At 34.4% G+C, this 20,972-nt stretch overlaps 1 long non-coding RNA gene across 1 annotated transcript; it reads right to left on the bottom strand.

Annotated features, from left to right (window-relative positions):
• Positions 1-17,345: 17,345 nt before the first annotated feature.
• LOC130472317 (uncharacterized) lies at positions 17,346-19,783 on the bottom strand. The gene is made up of 3 exons (XR_008932428.1): positions 19,643-19,783; positions 18,694-18,746; positions 17,346-17,640 (listed from the first exon to the last, which is right to left on the bottom strand). It is a non-coding gene; the product is annotated as an uncharacterized lncRNA (long non-coding RNA).
• Between the last annotated feature and the right edge of the window lie 1,189 nt (positions 19,784-20,972).

The following is a 20,972-nucleotide window of genomic DNA, read 5'->3' as shown; positions in this document are numbered from 1 at the left end:
GTACGCTGCAAAAAACTCTCTTGCTGCGGGCAATTAATTTGTACGCTGCAACAACCCTTTATAAAGTTTGACCCGCGTTGACCTACTGGTTGTTGAAGCGTATTATTACATGTACGCTGCAACAAGGGGGTTGCAACAGGGGTTTTTTCTACTAGTGCTTGCCCCTTTAGGACCAATAAGTAACACCTCGCTGAGCGAAAACTATTACTAGATTGATGTAAAGGATATCCAAGCAAGTGTATATTTTGGCATGGCACCTTTTAACTCAATTTTTAAGTTTGGAACTTAAGGCTCTTACTATGTTGGTTAGATTTTAAGTGAACTAAAATCCTTAATCATGCAACATAATCAAGCCATAATCTTATGCATAATTAAGACATATTTAAAGCAATAAATAAATTAAAGCATGCATAAGATAAAGGTGATCTAGTATGGTCCGACTTCATCTTGAAGCTTTGACTTCAAAGTCCGTCTTGAAAATCTCCGTGGGAGGCACCATTTTCTTCAAATAGGATAAGCTATAATTAAAACTAATTACAACTATTTGATGGTACGCAGACCATATTTGAATTGAAAAACAACTTTGGTACTTTAGACCAATTACATTCAAATTAATGGTGCGCAGACCATATTTTCTATCCTATTTGGGCCATACTAGTCACTTCATAACCTGCAAAGCAGTACATATACAATATATACCATTCACCCATTCATTATCATGAATGGCCCACATAGCTGGTTAGTAAAACACATTATGCATCACGTAAACATTTGCAGCAATTAATCAAGGGCACCAATAATCTACCAATTATTCAGTCCTTATTAATTCTAATCAAGTTGTTTTAACCTTAAGGATTCGTAGACCTAATCAAGAGTTTATGACTAAAAAGCGCTCCCACTTAAACCAATAAATTTGTATGCTTTACTAATTTTAAACATAAAAATGTATTTCTAGTCTAACCGGAAACATACAAATTTAATTAAAATTTAAAGCTCATATGAATTTATAATTGAATCCAAAAAGTTTAATTTAATTTCAGTCGTATTTAAATTAATTCATGATTTTAATTTTAGTAAAATAATTAGAATAAATAAAATTTATTATAATTACAATATTCAAAATTAAAATCCAAGAAAATAATTTAAACTATTAATTTTAAAATTAATTAAAATTACGTAAACTGAAAAATTTCAAATTAAACATTCAAAACGATCTAATCGCAACGCAAACACCCTACGCATCGCACGCCCATGGGCCACACGCACACAGCCATCGCTGGCCATGTGCGCGCAGCCCATGCGCTCGTTGCATAGCTGCTGCATCTTCCATCGCAAGCCATCGCACAAGTGGTGCTCGCTGCGCGCGCGCCAGCGCTCGATGCACGCGAGCCATCGCTCGCTGTGCGCGCTCGCCAGCGCTCTCTGCGCGCGTGCCAGCGCTCGATGCGCGCGCGCCAGCGCTCGATGCACGCGAGCCATCGCTCGCTGTGCGCGCTCGCCAGCGCTCGCTGCGCGCATTCCAGCGCTCGATGCACGCGAGCCATCGCTCGCTGTGCGCGCTCGCCAGCGCTCGCTGCGCGCGCTCCAGCGCTCGATGCACGCGAGCCATCGCTCGCTGTGCGCGAGCAATTGCTCGCTGTGCGCGATCGACGCTGGGCGCAGCGCTCGTGGCACGCGAGCTTGCGCTCGCTGCGCGCGAGGCAGTGCGCGCGCTTGCGCGAGGCAGTGCGCGTTGTGGCGCAGCTCGCTTGCTGCCCACACGCGACTGCCGTGCCTTGCCTTCGCCCATGCCCATTCGTCCATAGCTCGTGGCCCACGACACAAGGCAGGGCTACTGCCTTGTGCTCGTGCACCATGCCCCTGCTCATTGCATTCGTGCCGCACGGGCGACGAGCTCCCTTGCTCGTCGTCGCATGCCCGCACTATACAACACCCCTTAAGGGTAACACGAAGCGTCCATTGCTTTGTGCGTGCAAGTTATATGAACGAATCGCATAAAAAATTTAAAATTTATATTTAAAATTAATGACAAATTAATAAATAATATTAATTTCATAATTTTAGGGCGAAAAAATCGAAAATTTATTATTCAATTGATTTCCGATTATTATGGATTCAAGCCTAGGTCATAAAAATTTAAAATTTATCATAAATTTACAATTTTTATGGTGGTTTTTAATCATAGGTTTCTAATTAAATTATAATTAATTATGAAAATCAAATTAATTCTAAATTATTCTAATTTTCAACAAATTAATCATAATTACAAATTAGATTGCATAATTAACAAGGCTAGGCATTCAAACTTGTTAAACATATACAGTAGGTCAATCAAAAATTTAAGATTTATCAACAAGAATCGCAAATATTTAATTTAACATCTTAAATTTACGAAATTTTGCATTCGAAAAACTAAAACCTTCGAAAAGTCATAGTTAGGCTTCGAATTTGAGAATTCTGGGTTCGGCAGAAAAATACTACTTTTGTCAAAATTTTAGAATGCCTTTTACATGCGGAATTGACACAAAAATCACTCGATTTGGATGAGTAACGAAGAAACTGCCGAAAAACTGCGTACGTATAATTAAATAAACGCAATTTGCAATTAATTAACAATTACGAAAATTAATCACCCCTTTTAATTCATGCAAATTTGTAATATTTAACCATGTTCATGCAATTTAGATTATGAAAATAATAAGGGGCTCGTGATACCACTGTTAGGTTATGATACATATGACAATTCATAAATCATGCGGAAAAACCATTTAGCCAGGAATACATATTATTTACACATAATCATATAGCATAGTTTAGATGCATACTCTTTGTTGCGTGCCTTCCCTAGCTGCGCCCGAACCGAACAAGAACAAGTCTTTAGGACTCCAAGTGTCGTCCCTCCGTAGATAGTCCACAGCACGTCCGGATCCGCCTTAAGATTGACCAACTAGAATCGCCCTTAAGGTACTAAAGATTTTCGGCACTCTTAGGTAAGAAATGTGTCTGAATTTTCTCTCAAAAACTCACTTTGAATACTTGAATAATCTCTGAAAATATGTGACCCTAGGCACTTATTTATAGAGTTATGGAAAGGGTTTTGGACTCCTATTAGGATACTAATTTATTTAATTATAACCCTACTAGGACTCTAATTAAATAATCATTATCTAATAGTTTTAGGATTTAATCACACTTTGAATTCTGATTACTTCAGGATTCCTGCACACGCAATGCACGAGCACCGTACACCCGCGCAAGCCTTGCGGCCCACGCTAGGCGCACAGCGCTCGGCCCATTGCTGTGCTCCGCGCGCGCGCGCCCAAGGCCTTGGCTGGGCCTGGCCTTGCGCTGGGCCTGGTCGAGGCTTGGCGTGCGCTGGTGTGCGTTGGCTCGCTGGGCGACGGCCTGGCTTCGTGCTGGGCCTTCGTCTAGCGGGCCTCGTCCGATGCTAATTCGTACGATACGCTTCCGATTAAATTCCCGATTCCGGAATTCATTTCCGATACGAACAATATTTAATATTTCCGATTCCGGAATCAATTTCTGTTTCGAACAAATATTTAATATTTCCGTTTCCGGAATTATTTTCCGATTCCGATAATATTTCCGATTCTGACAATATTTCCGTTTCCGGCAATATTTCCGATTCTGGCAATATTTCCATTTCCGATAATATTTTCCGATACGTACCATGTTTCCGTTTCCGGCAACATCTACGACTTGGATAATATTTATATTTCCGATACGATCCATATTTCCGTTTCCGGCAATATCATCGTTTCCGGAGTATTCATTTCTTGCCTGTGACGATCTCAGCTCCCACTGAAACCAAGATCCGTCGATTCCGAATATCCATAGATGGAGTATCTAATGCCATTAAATACTTGATCCGTTTACGTACTATTTGTGTGACCCTACGGGTTCAGTCAAGAGTAAGCTGTGGATTAATATCATTAATTCCACTTGAACTGAAGCGGCCTCTAGCTAGGCATTCAGCTCACTTGATCTCACTGAATTATTAACTTGTTAATTAATACTGAACCGCATTTATTAGACTTAACATAGAATGCATACTTGGACCAAGGGCATTATTTCCTTCAAGGGGTACCGTTGAGTTGGTGGTGGTCCATTTGCAGTCTTAATTATCATTTGTGAAAGGATGTTTTAGATTTATAGAAAATTGTAAAAGGGTTAAAGATAAAATTATTAAAATATCATTATCATAAAGACTCATGTATTACCCATTAACAACCAATTGCATTTTGATTCATAATGAACTAGACTCGTTGGATGTGGTCATTCAAAATGAATAAAAGAAAAGAGACTTTGTAAACATAAAAAAGTAAGAAGATCAAGTGTAAAATCTTTTGGACTATAAGAAAATATGCTAGAAAGAATAGGAAACGGGAACAAACAACGAAATAAATTTGAAATTCTATTTCTACCTAGATGTTTGTGTTAAAGAGAAATGACTTAGAAATTGATCTCCTATGGTATTGGATTAGCGCTTGAGGTTCTAACTTCTGTTAAGAACTCAAAATTTGGAAGGTGAGCCTGGTTATTGACCTACAAGTGGGAAATAAAGCAAAGGTGTGCTACATTAGCTGTATGGTCATTTTGTTTGTTTTAAAGTCCTTCAAAAGGCTGGAACTCAATGGCATTTTGTTCCATTAATCAACATAATCAATTTACTATTTGGACACACAAAGATTCACATTCAAAGTAAACAAAACAATCGTTGAATGTTTATTTGAATGAAATGGTAATCTATAGGTTGAGTCATATGATTGATTACTAAACAAGAAAATCTCTTAACATTCATAACTTCAGAAAGTTCAAATAAAATATCTTGATTTGTGTTTCACATATCTTTTGCAATGTCGTACGACCATATCAACAAGAAAACATTCTAAAATTCCATGACATGGGTTTTTGGAAAGTTGATTAATTTAAGACACACGGGTCTTACTTGTTGAACATGACATGGAAATAGACTATTGTTAGATGGTTCTAGAAATTTATTTTCATGGGCCAAATATGGATTTTATTACTTGACTATTTCACAAGAAATTGAGGAATATGGCTATATTTACGCAAAGTGAAATATGTGAATGCTTCAATGCGATTCACAAAAGGGTATAAGTCAACTTGGCAAGAAATTTGGAATATCTAGACTGGGTAAAGGTGATGTTTGCATGAGCCAATAACGATTATCGAGATTTTTTTATATGGAATTATTACAATCAAAGCGTCATAAGAATATGGTATGTCTAAATGGAGAAATCGAAATCTATTCGATTAATGATAATCACGACTATTTTCCTGTATGGTTTCTAAATGATACTCTCAAATGACTATCTCACACTAAAAAAATTTGTCAAAGCTAAGGATAAGATGTCATAAGGATTGAACTTTGTTTCATTGCATCTTTTTAGGATATATATCTAGGGTTGTAAAACCCAGTGGGAGTTGGTGATTACATCAAACAAACCCAGTGTGTGTGTGTGTGTGTGTATGTGTGTGTGTGTGTGTGTGTGTGTGTGTGTGTGTGTGTGTGTGTGTGTGTGTGTGTGTGTGTGTGTGTGTGTGTGTGTGTATGTGTGTTTCTTTAGGAGAAACTCATAGAAACAAAAGGTATTGATTCTACCACAAATATGAGAACATATGATTGTTGCTCTTGATAGTGTCTTTTAGGATACCATCATATTTCCTATAAGGTAAGTGGGAGAAATATGACCTTCAAGTGTCCTCAAATGAATTTCGAGTCAAACAACAAACAAATGTAGGATACTTAGGAGCCTTTGGAAGAGCTCCATGCTTATAAGTCTTTGGAAGAGCTTCAAGAAGACTTTGGAAGTTATTTAAGAGAATCCTAATACTCAAAGAACTTGAGTAATATCTTAATAGACCCTAACATTTGATGTTCAATACCTAGGAAAATCGTATAAAGAATATAATTCAACCAAGATAGATACTCAAATATCTTGAGGGTTGAAAACCACGGAGACTTTGGAAGTGCTTCAAGAACATACGACTTACATGTAAGTTACGACGAATTATAAATTCCCAAATATGGTTTGAGGCCATTAAATCCAAAATATCTTGATCTTAAAGAATCAAGTTTATGATTTTGTTGTTTTGCATAAAGGGTTCAAACCCATAAGGTTGCAAAAATGTTTTCAAAAACATACAAATATGACATTGTATACACATACAAATGAAAAGCTAGATTGGGGTTAAAGATTACAACAATTTTACAGCGTTGATAATGTTGAACTCTTTTTTTTCACCAAATCAGAATGCTTAAATTATTTTGCATAAATTTAGAAATCATTGCATATGGAAATATGGCAATTGGAAAAACAAAACATCTTCCTCAATTGGATCTTTGGAATAAATTGTGTACATTACGCATTGTAAAAGTTTTGGATGCTAGATAAAGGCGCAAGATTAATTAAGAAATCTTTCTGTAGATTAAAGCATGCAAGTGGGAATTGTACCATAATTTTCAACAAGGCTATTGAGAAATGATATCTTTGTGAAAATATGGAACATCTTAGAGATAAGAAGTTTAGTGGGAGTTAAGTCAACTTTATTGGTTCTATATATGCGATAGATATCTCTCTATTGAATATGACATTCAAATTCTAAATGGTTATATTTGAAAGTATTTGTCAAACTTAGAACATAATTGGTTAAAGATCTATTGGATAGGATCTAAAGCGTTGTTTGGATTCTGTAAAAGTAATTATTAAATCAAACACAAATGTGAGACTCAAAATAAACTCCCAACCAATATGATTAAATTTAAGTAATGGATCTTATAACTAAGTGTAAAGTTGGTTGTTATTACTAAAATTAAACATGAAGGACTTGGAAAGGAACCTTCACCTTATATCACATGGCAATGCCAAGATTTTATCAATATTGAGCATCTTATGAAACTGAATGAGCTAAAAGTTACATGGATAGATTTTAAATTGGGAATGGTTCTGCAATACAATAAATCATGTACGGTGCGATATATTAATTTCCAGGATAACTCGTAAATGTTGGATCATGTAGATTTTATACCAATCTCTCGATCTAAATCAAAGATCATTAGAACAATATCATGAGCATCCACTACATTTGGACATGTAAGACGAACACTTTTTTTTCGGTGTGAATGATCCACAAGAGCGGGGATAAGAATCGATCACAGGATCACTTGGAATCGGGAAGGAATCTTTAACCAACTGAGCTATCCCCCACAAACATGATAAGTGGAAATGAAGATGAACTAAGTTTTGATGCTACATGCATAACCTAAGCAAAAGTTGGATCTTTTTGTTAGGTAAACCACAAACATGCACGAGTCATTAGGCGCCGTGATTAAATGGTGGTAACATATGTTCCAAACCATATGTGATGCATGGGAAACTGAATCAATGATTAGTTTCGAAGTTCTCAATTGAAAGATGAATCTCCCACATCTCTATGAACTGGTTGAAGTAAAATCCAAAAGGAAAGCATCATTTGCAATTCTACATTATTGAATGAATTCATTATTTCCTAAGAAGCAGTAAAAGGGAATCTATTACATTATACTAAAACAGAGACCGGGAGTGACACATGTCATTTCCTGGTGCAAAATTTTCCCTCCAAAAACCTTTTCCTAAAAAAACATATCTACTTTATTCCTTTATTATTTTCTCTTCTTTTGTATAAATGTTTATATATGGAAAAATTATAGGATTATGGAGTATGACATTATTAGACAATTTTGGTAATATTTTAGTCAAAATGTAATATCAATAATAGAAAGTATTCTTACTCAATATTTTGGTCAAATAAGCATATTTAACATATCAAATATTTTGGTCAAATTAATTTATTAAGCACATCAATTATTTTGGTCAAATCATAATCTTAAACATATAAAGTATACAGTAATACGTAGTAGGGAGGAAATTGTATAATATACGATAAAATGAGTATGTTTGAGATTTATTATTTACGCAATAGATTTAAGGGATAAATATTTTAGTTAAATATTTTATCAAATAGATGGTCAAATTATAATTTTCAAATACCCGTGCATGCACGGGACCTAATCTAGTTGTTTATGTTGGGGAGTTCATGAATGAAATTAGGTAGATCACATGCCTGCTATCTGGATGGTTCTTTATTTAAATATATGAGAATCATTTTAAAAGAGATGAAAGACTACTTCATTCTATAAACATGTTAAAATATCTTTTCATCTTACGTTGAAAGACTTTCGATAGAAAAGATGCTAAGAACAACAAAGCATGATAAACTAAACCTCTGCAACAAATGAGATGCAACACTCATATGCAGAAATGGAATCAAGTTTGAGTTCCATGAATGTCTGAAGTATTGGGTGAAAGGCCCATATCTATAAGACATTAAATGTTTTAATTTTGGGTAAGAGGCTCATAAATGGGAAAACATTTGGTTTAAACATTTATCATTTATGAAATTAATTTTAATAACGCATTTAATCATGGTTTAGTATTAAATGATGAAGTCCAAGTGATTCAAAATCATTCAAATGGGATATCAAGATTGGATTCTTTGATAAAGAAACACCCATAAGTGAACTTGAATGTTGAATCACAAAATGATCCCTAATACAGGTCATTGAATGGTTGGACGAACAATGGCTGATGAAGATAAGATTGCAAGTTGATTTATAGTTCAGTTTCTTGAACTAGATGGGACATGGATGTCAGAAATCATTTGCATAGATACTTATTGGAATTCATATCGGATGGACCATGAGAACACTTTAAGTGATTAAAGTCATGTCATAAGTCTTCTCATTAATGGTAATTGGAACCTATTCCTCAAAACATGTGTAATTATGATTACTTGTTTGAGAATTAGTGTGTTTTGATGCTCGCTAAACGTTGCACATTAAAACGAGACTATAAAAGTAGTATCCATGCTAGCTATGAATCAAAGTAAGTTGTTCATAAGTTATAACCAAGGGATTGCCCTCCTACATTTGATAGGATATGGTGTTGTTGTTATACAAGGCCTCTCGAAGAGTTAGATACTATGAAAATGCATGGCCGTGCTCAGATTGGTTAAGGCTTAACCATCTGTAAAAGTTTAACAGTTGAACTCAGTAATTCGAGAAACAATTCTGGACCTAATAAGGATGGCTTGGATCTCGCCTTATGTTCAATAAGTAACACCAAGAGACAAAGGAATGGGAATGCACACTTGTCTAAAGGACAAGTGGGAGACTAATGGAAATGTGTCATTCACCCAAGGTGCATTATTCTAATACCAAGGTTCAAATTAATTATGGAATAATTAATTCAGTTAGACCAAGTGATCGAAATAGCTAGCTAGAGTAATGTACCCGATAAATGAGTTCTAATCCTCATTAGGCTCACAACTTACTCTTGACTGAACCTACAAGGTCACACCAATGACATATAACAGATTGTTGGATTAAATAAATCAGAAATTCATTTGATGACTAATTGGGAATTTAGTTCAGAAAAACATAAATATACGATAAAACGTTGAATTGTAATCGTGTATCGTGTTTCATATATCGTCGGCTAGGCCGGACGAATTATCATATCGTACGACATTGGATAGTCAAGTATTATACAGTAAATTATATTCTATGAAAGTATGTTACATTTAATCTATGCTTTAACATGTGATTCTGGATTGGTGATTGTTTCCGCTTTGTTAATTAGATTAGCATTAAATCCAAACAATTGGTACATACATTGCACAATGATAAAAAAAGGAGGACTTTATTAAGCTTGTAACAAGGGCTAGCTAGGTAATAACAAGAGGTATGAAATAATTTGGAAAATGTAGGAGTAAGGTCTATCTTGGGGAGAAAACACGAACTATATGTATTGGCATGAATACTGCATTATGATGCCAACAATCTAACTCCATCGATCCATGCATGTAATTCAAATAATCATCCAAACCATAACCAAAGGGAAGAATATAGTAATACCAAGCAATCTTTCTTCAGCCATTTTCCTTGTTTTTTATACAACAACGAAATGAACAACGCATATTTTTTTGTTTTTTTTAACGAAAAGGAAAATGAAGAAAATGAAAAAATAACTAACTATTACAATTTTAGGTGCCAACAAATATTTACACCATTTCCAAACTTTTAATCCAAATCATAGCCTCAGTTATAAACATTTGGTTTAGTGTGCCAATCATCCAACTAAAACATACCAAAATGAATACCACATAGCTCACCAAAGCTAGGCTCGGGATAAGTAACCAACAAGGCCACTAAGGGTTATTTTTGTGGAGTTAATCAAGAAAAGTGGACAAGACTACAACATGGGTGTGAAAAGGCAAGAACAAATGTATCTAATTTTTTCTGAAGGTTCCCTAAAAGAACCGCCTTTCATCATGCGCAAAGTGCAAATGTGTTAAAACTACAAACAATCAAAAGTCAAGATCAATGTAACACCAGGAGTTGAGCACACAAGAAAGGAATTTATTAGGCTCAAAACCTCAAGGCTAACCCAGTTCAAGTCCTATGCACATACAAAGTGGGACGAAGTTGACCTCTACAAGTCGGTCTATCAAAAATGAAAATTTGTCAAATCACCTCAAACTATCAAAATATTTTGAACCAATAGGGGAACATGGAAGCAATTGTCTCAATCTCATCACCCAAAATCGTATTTTTTGAATTTTTCTAAAATATGTAAAAACTAAACTAGAAAGCAATGACACTAAACTAACTACTCAAACAAAGACAATGTACTCATTGGCCAGACGGGTAAAAATAGTCAATAAATTACACATCATGGCGGGTCTAAAACCTCATGAGCAGACGACATCATCCAAGGAAACAAAATAAAATAAAACAAGAAAGGAAAAAGTTATTTTTTATTTGTTGTGCGTCCATCGGACCATTTCGCCCGAACCATCGGGCGAGACTTTTTCATTTGCCCGACCGGGCCAGTTTGCTCACTCATCCTCCCGAGATTTTTTTTTTAATTTCAGCAAAAAAAATTTCAAACCCTTCGGGCGAGGCACTTCTTTTGTTCTTCAAAATGTTACGAGAACAAATTTCTGATTATGTGCGCGACAAAATCGGGTGGCTTCACCCGATGGCTTGGGCGAGGACCCAATTTCACTGAAACTCAATTTTTCTCATCTTGTCCACCATGTAGCTAACAACTACACATTGTAAGCTCAAATAATGGTAAGATACAATATCACTCACCACTCTAAGTAAAAATCAAAATAATAAAAAAACTAAATTTGAAGCATGAAAACCAGTTTTGATCGACCCACGATGGTTTATCAAGGTCCCGACACGACCGACACCCATCATCATTTGGAAGAATCTGAAGCCTTGAGCAACTTATCAAATGCCCTGCAAACATTATATTGAGCACTAGATATGACTTTATTAAAAGAACATTTATCTTCACAAACAAAATATTAAGAGTAGTATAAAAAGAAAATTCAAAAGAATAAGAAGATTTGTTAATAGAAGAATCAAAAGAAAAATAATAGTTTGAAGAAGAATCAAAAGAAATTCAAGAAAATGGACAACTACCTTTTAATTCCTTCAATTCGTATGCAACATGAATTTATTAGGTTGGACATGAAGTTTATCTTGGTCACTATTATCATGTAACAATGACTCTTTGAGGAAATAAGGTGGATTTAGCATTGTGTATGAAGGAGCAAGGTCAAGCCTCCGTGAAAATGGTACATTGTGTATGAAGGAGCAAGATAAATTAATGATCATATCTGTTGGTTCACCCTCATAAAGGATTCTTCACTCAAATAATCCACAACCTATGGTTTCACAACCATCGATTCTACACCGTCCTCCTCAAAACATTAATTTTATCCATTGTTTCCTCAATCTCACAAGCATATAAGATTCATCCAAGTTCTTCCAGTAACTTCCATTTAAAATTTACAAGCCCTAAATATTATCATAATATACGGTTGGGAACTAGATATTAGCAAAAATTAGAAGGTGCACCCGATTGTATCTAGTTCTACGTGCAGCTGGGTTAAAAGCACATTTTTACGGTTAAAAGTATATTTTCCGATTTAAAAGCACATTTTGCAGTTTAATAGCCCAATTTTACAATGTAAATTTTACAGTTTAAAAGCACATACATTTTTTTCCCAAAAAATACTTTTTATTTTAGCATATTCAATAGAAACTTAACAATATATATTATTTTAAAAAGGATGTGTTTTATTGTTTGTAAATGTGCTTCTAATCAATAAGTATTTGCTTTTAAACAATAAACATGTGCTTTTTGAATGATTAAAAATACAAAATGACCCGGTTGCATATAGAGCTACATACAACCAGGTGTACCTTCTACCAATTGGGGAAGGGAGATGTGAACACGAGTGAAAGAATTTTTATTAGGACAACATATTCATCATGATCGAGTGGGAGAATGAGAATAAAAACAATGACAAACAAGTGAAAAATAATATGTAGAGGCGTTAAATATAAACAATCTATAGTTGGTTCAACGGGTGTGGTCACCCCCAACTCGTAGGTGATTCTGTCCAACCTCTCAATTAAATTACATCCATCTTCTACCGCATTCTCCATAAATTTACCATTACTCGTGAAATGTAACACCAACCGTGTATTAGAATTTAAACCTTCATAAATAATCAAACAAAGGTAGCTCCAATTATTTAAACAAATGACCAGAGCCAAGAAATTTTCCAAGCCTACACTTATATTCACAAAACACTTCACGCTTAAATATGGGAAAGAGATAGATGCTATTATAAACAAAAAATTGTTATAACCAAACGCGTACCACGAACGATTAGTAACAAACCCACAAATACAATATAGAACAGATAGTAAAATCAATAATAAAATACAGAAGTGTTTATCAAGAAATTTAGATTTCCTCCCCTCAAATATTATTGCATTATTAAGTTCCTGCAAAATAATACAATAACCCCTCGATTGATGATTCCTCTCACCAATGTATTTTCCCTCTATTATTCTCTAGCTAGGCCTAAACCCCCCTTTATAGGCTAAACTAGAAACCCACATCTACTAGAATATACTTACTCCCTATGTCTAAATAATTCTAGAGATTGTTACATACCAAAATACATATAGTTTCCTAATTACAATTCTAATTAAACTAGGAAATAAGATATTAAACCAAACGAGACTTATATTTGACTCCAAGTCAGTTTCGTATTCTTGTCGACTTAACTAAATTGTGTTTAATTCCTAAAAAACCTTCCCTTAAACTCAACTTAGTCTCTTCATGAACCAACGGACAACTTTCGAAGCTTGCCTTCCCTTGAACAAAAATCCGTCTTCCACTACTTCTTTCGAGTATGAAGAGATTTTGTTTGTTACGTCGTCCCCTCAAGATCACACTCCTAGAATTTTGTGACCTCCAAATGACCTCCCTAAATATGTATAGCATAACCCAAGGCATCCAAACGACCCAAAGATATGAGATTGCGATCAAGTCTCGAGATATACCTTACCTCTCATAATTTTCGAGTATTCCGATCATGTGTCTTGATATCAACCTCACCTATACTCTCAACCTTTGCCTCTTCCCCATTAGGCAAAGTAACACGCAACCCATCACTTTGTTTATAAGAAGTAAACCACTCCTTCCTACAAAAAATATGTTGTGAGCACCCCGAATTCAAAATCCAACCCTCTTTTGGATCTTTACTCTCCTCCACCATTAGATCTATATCCTCATCAATAGCAATAGTAGAAGCACCTCTAACCCTACCGTTTTTCAACACCATCAAGTCTTCCTTGTACCTAGAACACTTTGATTGTATATGTCCTACCTCATCACAATACCAACACTTGATGTTAGGGTTTGTATTGCTCGCCTCTTTATTGCCTTTCTAGTTATTGCTACTACCCTCTGCTACCAATCCTGCTCCTCCATGGATTGACGATCTCTCTTGCTTTATGAACCTCTCCGCCTTGAATACCGCAACCACAATATCGTCCAAAGCAATTGTTGTCTTTCCTATAAGTAAACTAGTTATCACAGAGTTATAACTTTTAGGGAGAGATTTCAACAATAAAATTGCCTTGTCCTCCTCCTCGATTTTCACATCCAAACCCGCCAATTGGGTGATCAAGCCATTAAACTTATTTAGATGATCTTGTAGTGCGTTGTCTTCCTCCATCTCGAGTGAATAACGGTCCTTTTTCAAGAACAACTTCTTGGCCAATGACTTAGATGCGTATATCTTAATCAATTTGTCCCACAACTCTTTTGGATCATTATCCTCAAAGACGTTGTACTTGATCTTCGGTGCAAGAGCCAATCTGATCGTACTAGTAGCCCGTAGTTGCATATCCTCCCGCTTGTCCTTGTCCATCGAATCAGGTTTCTTATCTTCCAAAGTCTTGTGAAGACCTTGATGTATAAGAATATCCTTAATTGTACTTTTCCATAATGAGAAATTCGTCTTCCCATTAAAAAGTTCTAACTTGAACTTGTTCCTGGAATCATCCAAGGCTAAAACCCAGCTCTTGATACCAGTTTGTTATAACCAAACGCGTGCCACGAACAATTAGTAACAAACCCACAAATACAATATAGAACAGATAGCAAAAGCAATAATAAAAGACACAAGTGTTTATGAGGAAATTTAGATTTCCTCCCCTCAAATATTATCGTATTATTAAGTTCCTGCAAAATAATACAATAATCCCTCAATTGATGATTCCTCTCACCAATATATTTTCCCTCTCTTATTTTCTAGCTAGGCCTAAACCCCCTTTTATAGGCTAAACTAGAAACCCACATCTACTAGAATTATAATTTCTCCCCATGTCTAAACAATTCTAGAGATTGTTACATACCAATATATATCTAGTTTCCTAGTTACAATTCTAATTAAACTAGGAAACAAGATATTAAACCAAACAAGACAATATTTGACTCCAAGTCCGTTTCGTATTCTTGTCGACTTAACTAAGTTGTGTTTAATTCCTAACAAAAACTAATAATGAATTTTCGTTATTCTTCAAACCATTCTTCTTAAACAAATATATTCAATGGTTGTGTTAAGTAAAATGATATTTAATCTCTTATTACATACAATGATTTTAGGTGTCGTCCAACCTAATAACTAGTTAAGTATAAAATGATATTTAATCTCACATTACATACAATGATTTGTGTTTTGTAAATATTCAAAAGTTGTTAATGAAATAAGTTATATGCTCTTTCTGTATGGTGCGCCTCATGTGTCAAACAAGGATAGGGTTTGGGAGGAGATTTCTGCCATTTTAGCTGATTATCCAAAAGTGGTACTAGTAGGGGATTTTAATCAGGTTGAATTTTTAGATGACAAAATAGGAGGTTCTACAAATATTCCTCAACGATTACAGTTTATGCAATGGCGTCTTTGTAACACCCTGATAATTCCTTATATTTATAATTACCTTTTTCCGACTAATATAAAATAATTACCAAGATAGTACCGCCACCGTGATAACGGCTAAGACTATCTACCGGAATTACGCAGCGGAAATAACTAACTTTCAAATCATATTAAATAGTTAATGATCATCTAACAAACTGGAAATATTAAGGCCCAAAACCAAAGCATTAAATAGTTTAAAACTCATTAACTATAGTTTAAGTAATAATAGTAGTAGTAGTAGTCATGACTAAAAATCAATATAGAGTTTATAAATACGGAAGATGAAATAGTCTCTTAACACTATTCCCATGATAACTTCTCCCGCAAGTTATCTCTACGAACCTACTTATTGAAAACTACTCCCCAACAATTCAAGTGTAATGATGGATCATCATAGGGTCATTAAGGCAAAGGCCATGACCAAAAGACATGAAGCACAAAGTCAGCAACAGCTGAGTACGAACAAGCTAGAATGAACTCCTAGTCTAACATGCATCACTCAACAATAATGATAATCCACATGCAAAAGCCATTCAAGTAAAAAATTAATCATGGAGACATACTCAATACATGACACGACTCTTAACTTACAGATTAATAAGAATTAACTTCGAACGGGTAAAATAATAACAAAAACCACTGAGGGAAACTTAGGGTGTTGGGAGCCCACCAAGCACCAAATAATTAAGGTGGGCTTTCTACCGACAGTCGGACCATACCGACGAAATTCTTGCGCATTTATAAGCGATAACCAAAAGAATGAAACAAAGTCTTGTATCATTCAAGGAGTACGAGTTTCTCCGACGCGACTCCCCCCATTGTTTATACTCAAGGTATATACGTTCCAAGAGTTTTGAAGCTCATTCGGGTTACACTTTACGTTAATTAGTATGTTATGTTCAAGGCGACTCAAGATGCAACACAAGACACAACATGCAAACGATTAAACCATTAAACAATTACACTTCATTTTGATCCTTTAGGACTTGTGATCAAACATAGGACTCAAGTGAAATTAATCCCATTGTTCCTTCTCAAAAACAATGTTTGAGATAACCCGACATTGCCTGTTAACAAGCGGGGTATGCCCTTAGCACGAATAGTCCTTAGTTCAATTCACATAAACTTCTTAAATGTATTCTACACGGCGGTAGGATAAACGTTGCACTGAGGAAATTTCAATAGGCTCAAAGTATGCTAGACATCATGTACAATGGCATAATCATAATAACTTGCATGCGAAACACTCATACATGCATATCAACTTGAACAACATGCTCGACATAATTCAACGATCATAAAATTCCATAACATGATTGTTCACATAGAATTCATAGATTCAATAATAATTCACAACATGCTTGTTCACACATCAAACATGAATTCTCAACATTTTAAGTTCACATGATTCACAATTAATAAACATCACATAATCCTCATGGAATAGGTGGTCACCCTAGTCATGTACGTACCTGGAATACCTAAGTACGGGGGCCACTGTGAGAATCACGACTCAAAGCTAGAAATCAACTTCAATAAACACAAAGGAGAACTTAATTATTACCCATGTTTACTAAATTTCCAGCAACTATTTAAGATTCTAAAACCTTTGGTTTAATTAGAAATTCATCGTTATTCGTTAAATTAATAGTCTCAAATAGTCAACTCAAGTCCTAGCATAAAACATTGACTTTTTGGCTTTAAAAATCATTAAAATCAACACTTTAAAGCTTTATAATAAATCTGAAAATTTAAGTTGATTCCCATAATTTAAATCGTCATTAAATTATGTGAATCAATTGCTTGAACAATTGGGATTAAAATCCTATCAATAGGTGTAACACCCCTATATTTAAGCTTATCTTAAAGACACTAATTATTAAAAATTTCGGCAGCATTTTCCCTAAATATGGACAACCTAAAATATTATTTAGGGTATTACGTCATATTTCCTTTAACCTGCATCAACTACATCATTCCAACATATAAAACTTTCCCAATACACCATCAGGGTGTTACTGCTACACCTACTTATAAAGCGGATGCAAAGCTAAGTACTAATAATATTACATAACTAAAAGAATTCAATTAACTTATATACACTTATTAAAGTCTTCCATAGAAGTACACTTCAACTAAGCTCTCAACTTTACTTCAAGTGTACCTAAAATTCAACGCCAATACCTGCATCTCCTGCTCACCATAATTAAATGGGTCGTCGCAGGTTCAATCCCAAAGGGGAGAACAATAAAACAAACACCAAAACAAAGAAAAGAATCAGCAAAGCTGGTAACCACCACTCCACTCAGTAAAATAAATATTAACGAAGTCATATAAGCATAAACAAGTTCAATAGTATACCAAAGTTCTAAACATCGTTCTCAAATAATTTTGAATAATAAAATATAAAACGAAATGAGTATTTGAGGATTTCTATTGGTTTTCTATTTGAGTTCTCCTCTAATCGTATAAACCCTATCTCATATATTCCTAATTCCTTGAATTCTCCATTCTAAGTAGATCCGGGAGCCCCTGACAATCTACTGAACAATAGATAGACCCGGGAGCCCCTGACAGTCTATTTGAGATGTACCCGGGAGCCCCTGACAGTACATTCATTCTTCGTTGGCCAACTAATTCAATAACCTCTAGTGTGCACACCCCCCAACTCTAGCTTTTACGTGACCCGGGAGCCCCTGAACAGTCACACCAGATATGAGGACGGTTTACCATCTTGCCACATACGGCGATAATTATTTCCGAATTGTCACATACGACGAAAATCATTAAATCCCACAATCACCTTAAACTCAAGTCTCCAACACTCAAAAAGTTTCTCCTATTGTAATTGAAACTCATTAGCTCACATTCAATCTTCCAATTCCATAACTTGATCACTAATACAAAACATGATATTTGCCATTAACCCAACCCATAAAGTATCATCATTCTCTAATTCATTTACTCATATCAAACATCCACACTATAGTAAATAAAACAAACAATGCAACAGTCACATTTTCACATCACAAATACGATGGTTTTATTATAGAAATCTATTAAGAGTAATTCGTAAAACATCTTTGATAATTCAATATGTATATTGAAACATTAGAAAAACCAAAGTTTAAAACTTTTATAAGAAAGGTTGTTTAATATCGCAAAATGAATATTCATAGATTTGCATTTAAGTCGTTAGCACATAGATTCAAAGGGTATAAATGAAGGAGGTGTCCATGGGGTTACCTTGAGCAAGCTCTTAGCGCAATTTTGGATGTTCTATTCCCCAACTCGTTCTTCTATTCCAAAGTTAAATCGAAATCCATAATAATAGAAAGGATAGTTAGTTTCTTCCTTAAAATTCTAAAATTTGCTTGATCTAAATTCTTAACTAGCTTATTTCAATCTCTTTTTCTAAAAGTGTGAAATAAGAGTACTTCTTTAATTTATAATACCAAATTACATAATAGTTCAATTCATAAATATCATTTATACGTTTATAGTAACTTCCCTTCTAAAATAACTGTAGAAATTCAAAACTAGTTAATTAAAATAACCCATAACATTCAGATAATCTAAAATAAGAGTATACTTAAATCTAAAAATGTAAACAACTTACTAAAATACATGGATATATGCTTAAAATATCAAGATACCCACATTTTATTTAATTTAGAAAAAAAATTTACATTCTAAAATAATCTTAAAAGTACTTATAAAAGCTTCATTCTAAAATATATTTAAATATTAATATTGATTATGTTTCAATAAAACAACATATTAATTTCAAGATATTCATAATTCAAAGTAAATAAGAATAATGAACTTTAGGTATTTCAATAGAATTCTATCACAGTTGAAATCAATAACTACTCATAATTCTAGACTTTGATTTCCAATTCAACTAATTAAAGTTAGACTATAAACTTTGAAACTAGGAAAAATTAGAAAATATAAATCCAATTGAATAGTTAGGGTTTAATGTTTAGGCAATTTACAATCATAATCTACCAAGAAAAGGGAAAGGGGCTGCCACCACCACCACCACCGGCGACCTGACGCCGCCGGCAGCAGCGACGGCAGAGGTGCAGCCGCGCATCGGAATAGAAGCAGCGGTTTTCTTTCTTTTCTCTTTTTTTTTTTGTACTGAACTAAATAGAAAAGGGGGGAGAAAGAAGAGAGGAGGGGAGGCTACCTGCAACGGTGTGATAGCGGCGATGGCGGCGGTGAGCTGAGGTGGAGCAGCGACGGTGGGGCGGCGCAAGGAGGGGAGAAGGAACAAAGTAGAAGTGAAGGAGAGGGAGGGAGTTACGGGAGGAGTGAGATGGGGTTCAGGAAACCCAAAATGATTTTTCTAGAATTTTTTTTCCAGTGGCTTGAATCCTTAATGACTAATCATGGGTTAATGGGACACTTGGCAGCTTAGCAAGCAAATTGCAATTAAATTCAGCCAACTAAAATTATCTATTACACTCTTCTAATTAATTTCCTTGCAATGCTTTAATTTATAAAAAGTCATGTTAATAATTTAAGTAACGTACCACTTTATTCAGGAAAACAAAATAGAAATCATAATGTCACAATTTGTCTCGAGTTAAATTTTATTTTTAGAATAATATAAAAATCGAAAATCTCAAAACAAATAATTTCCAAATTTTAGCTAGGGTGAGGATTAATCTTAAAACTATTTAAATAAATTAATAATAAATATTTTAAATTCTCACCAAATTAAAGTAATTCCAAAACTATAGTTTCAGGTCAGTTTCAAAAGAACTCTTATTCATTTGTTTTAAAAATTAGTTTAAGAGGATGAATATGCTTAACACGAGATTAAGAGCTGTTTAAAATTAGGATTATTACATATAAATAATAATTTCTTCAATAATTAAGAATATAAAATTTTGGGGCATCACATTATACCTCCCTTAAAACAAAGTTCGTCCTCGAACTTCAAAACGTAAAACCTTACGAAATCTGAGTGAATTTTTTTTTATTTTTTTTTTGTTTTTTTTTGTTTTTTTGAATATGGATCTTGAAATCACATTGTAGCGTACAAAACAAGGTAATTAAATCTCCAAGTAGAAAATTTTTAAAATTAAATAAATCAATACTTAAAACCTTAAAGATATATGGTTCTAATATAAGTGAATTCACTTATACGCAAATACTAAAGTTTATCTTGAAAAATTTCAAACCTTTTAAATACTTAGTTAAAAGTTGGTTCCCAACCTAACTTTCCCTTCCAATACTCGTTTAACAATTTTCATTTTCGATAAAGAAAACATAAAAATAGCTCAAGCTTACTTAAATCAACCCATTTAAGCACGATAGAAGATATTCCGCAATCACCAAGTTAATAAACAAGGGAAAAGTTCGATAAACATGTATTTCTCAAGGTCATTTTGGAAAGATTACGAGTACACCATAAATCTTAAGGTCATCTTTTTCTATAAGTAAAATAAAATAAACTCACTGAAAAGTATGAACATAAAACTAGTGCAACTCAATCTAAATTTTTAACTTAC

The sequence above is a fragment of the Spinacia oleracea genome, chromosome 4 (genome assembly GCF_020520425.1).
Source record: "Spinacia oleracea cultivar Varoflay chromosome 4, BTI_SOV_V1, whole genome shotgun sequence".
Lineage (NCBI taxonomy): Eukaryota > Viridiplantae > Streptophyta > Magnoliopsida > Caryophyllales > Amaranthaceae > Spinacia > Spinacia oleracea.
The sequence above is the reverse complement of the archived record's forward strand: the minus strand, read 5'-3'. Positions and strand labels throughout refer to the sequence as shown.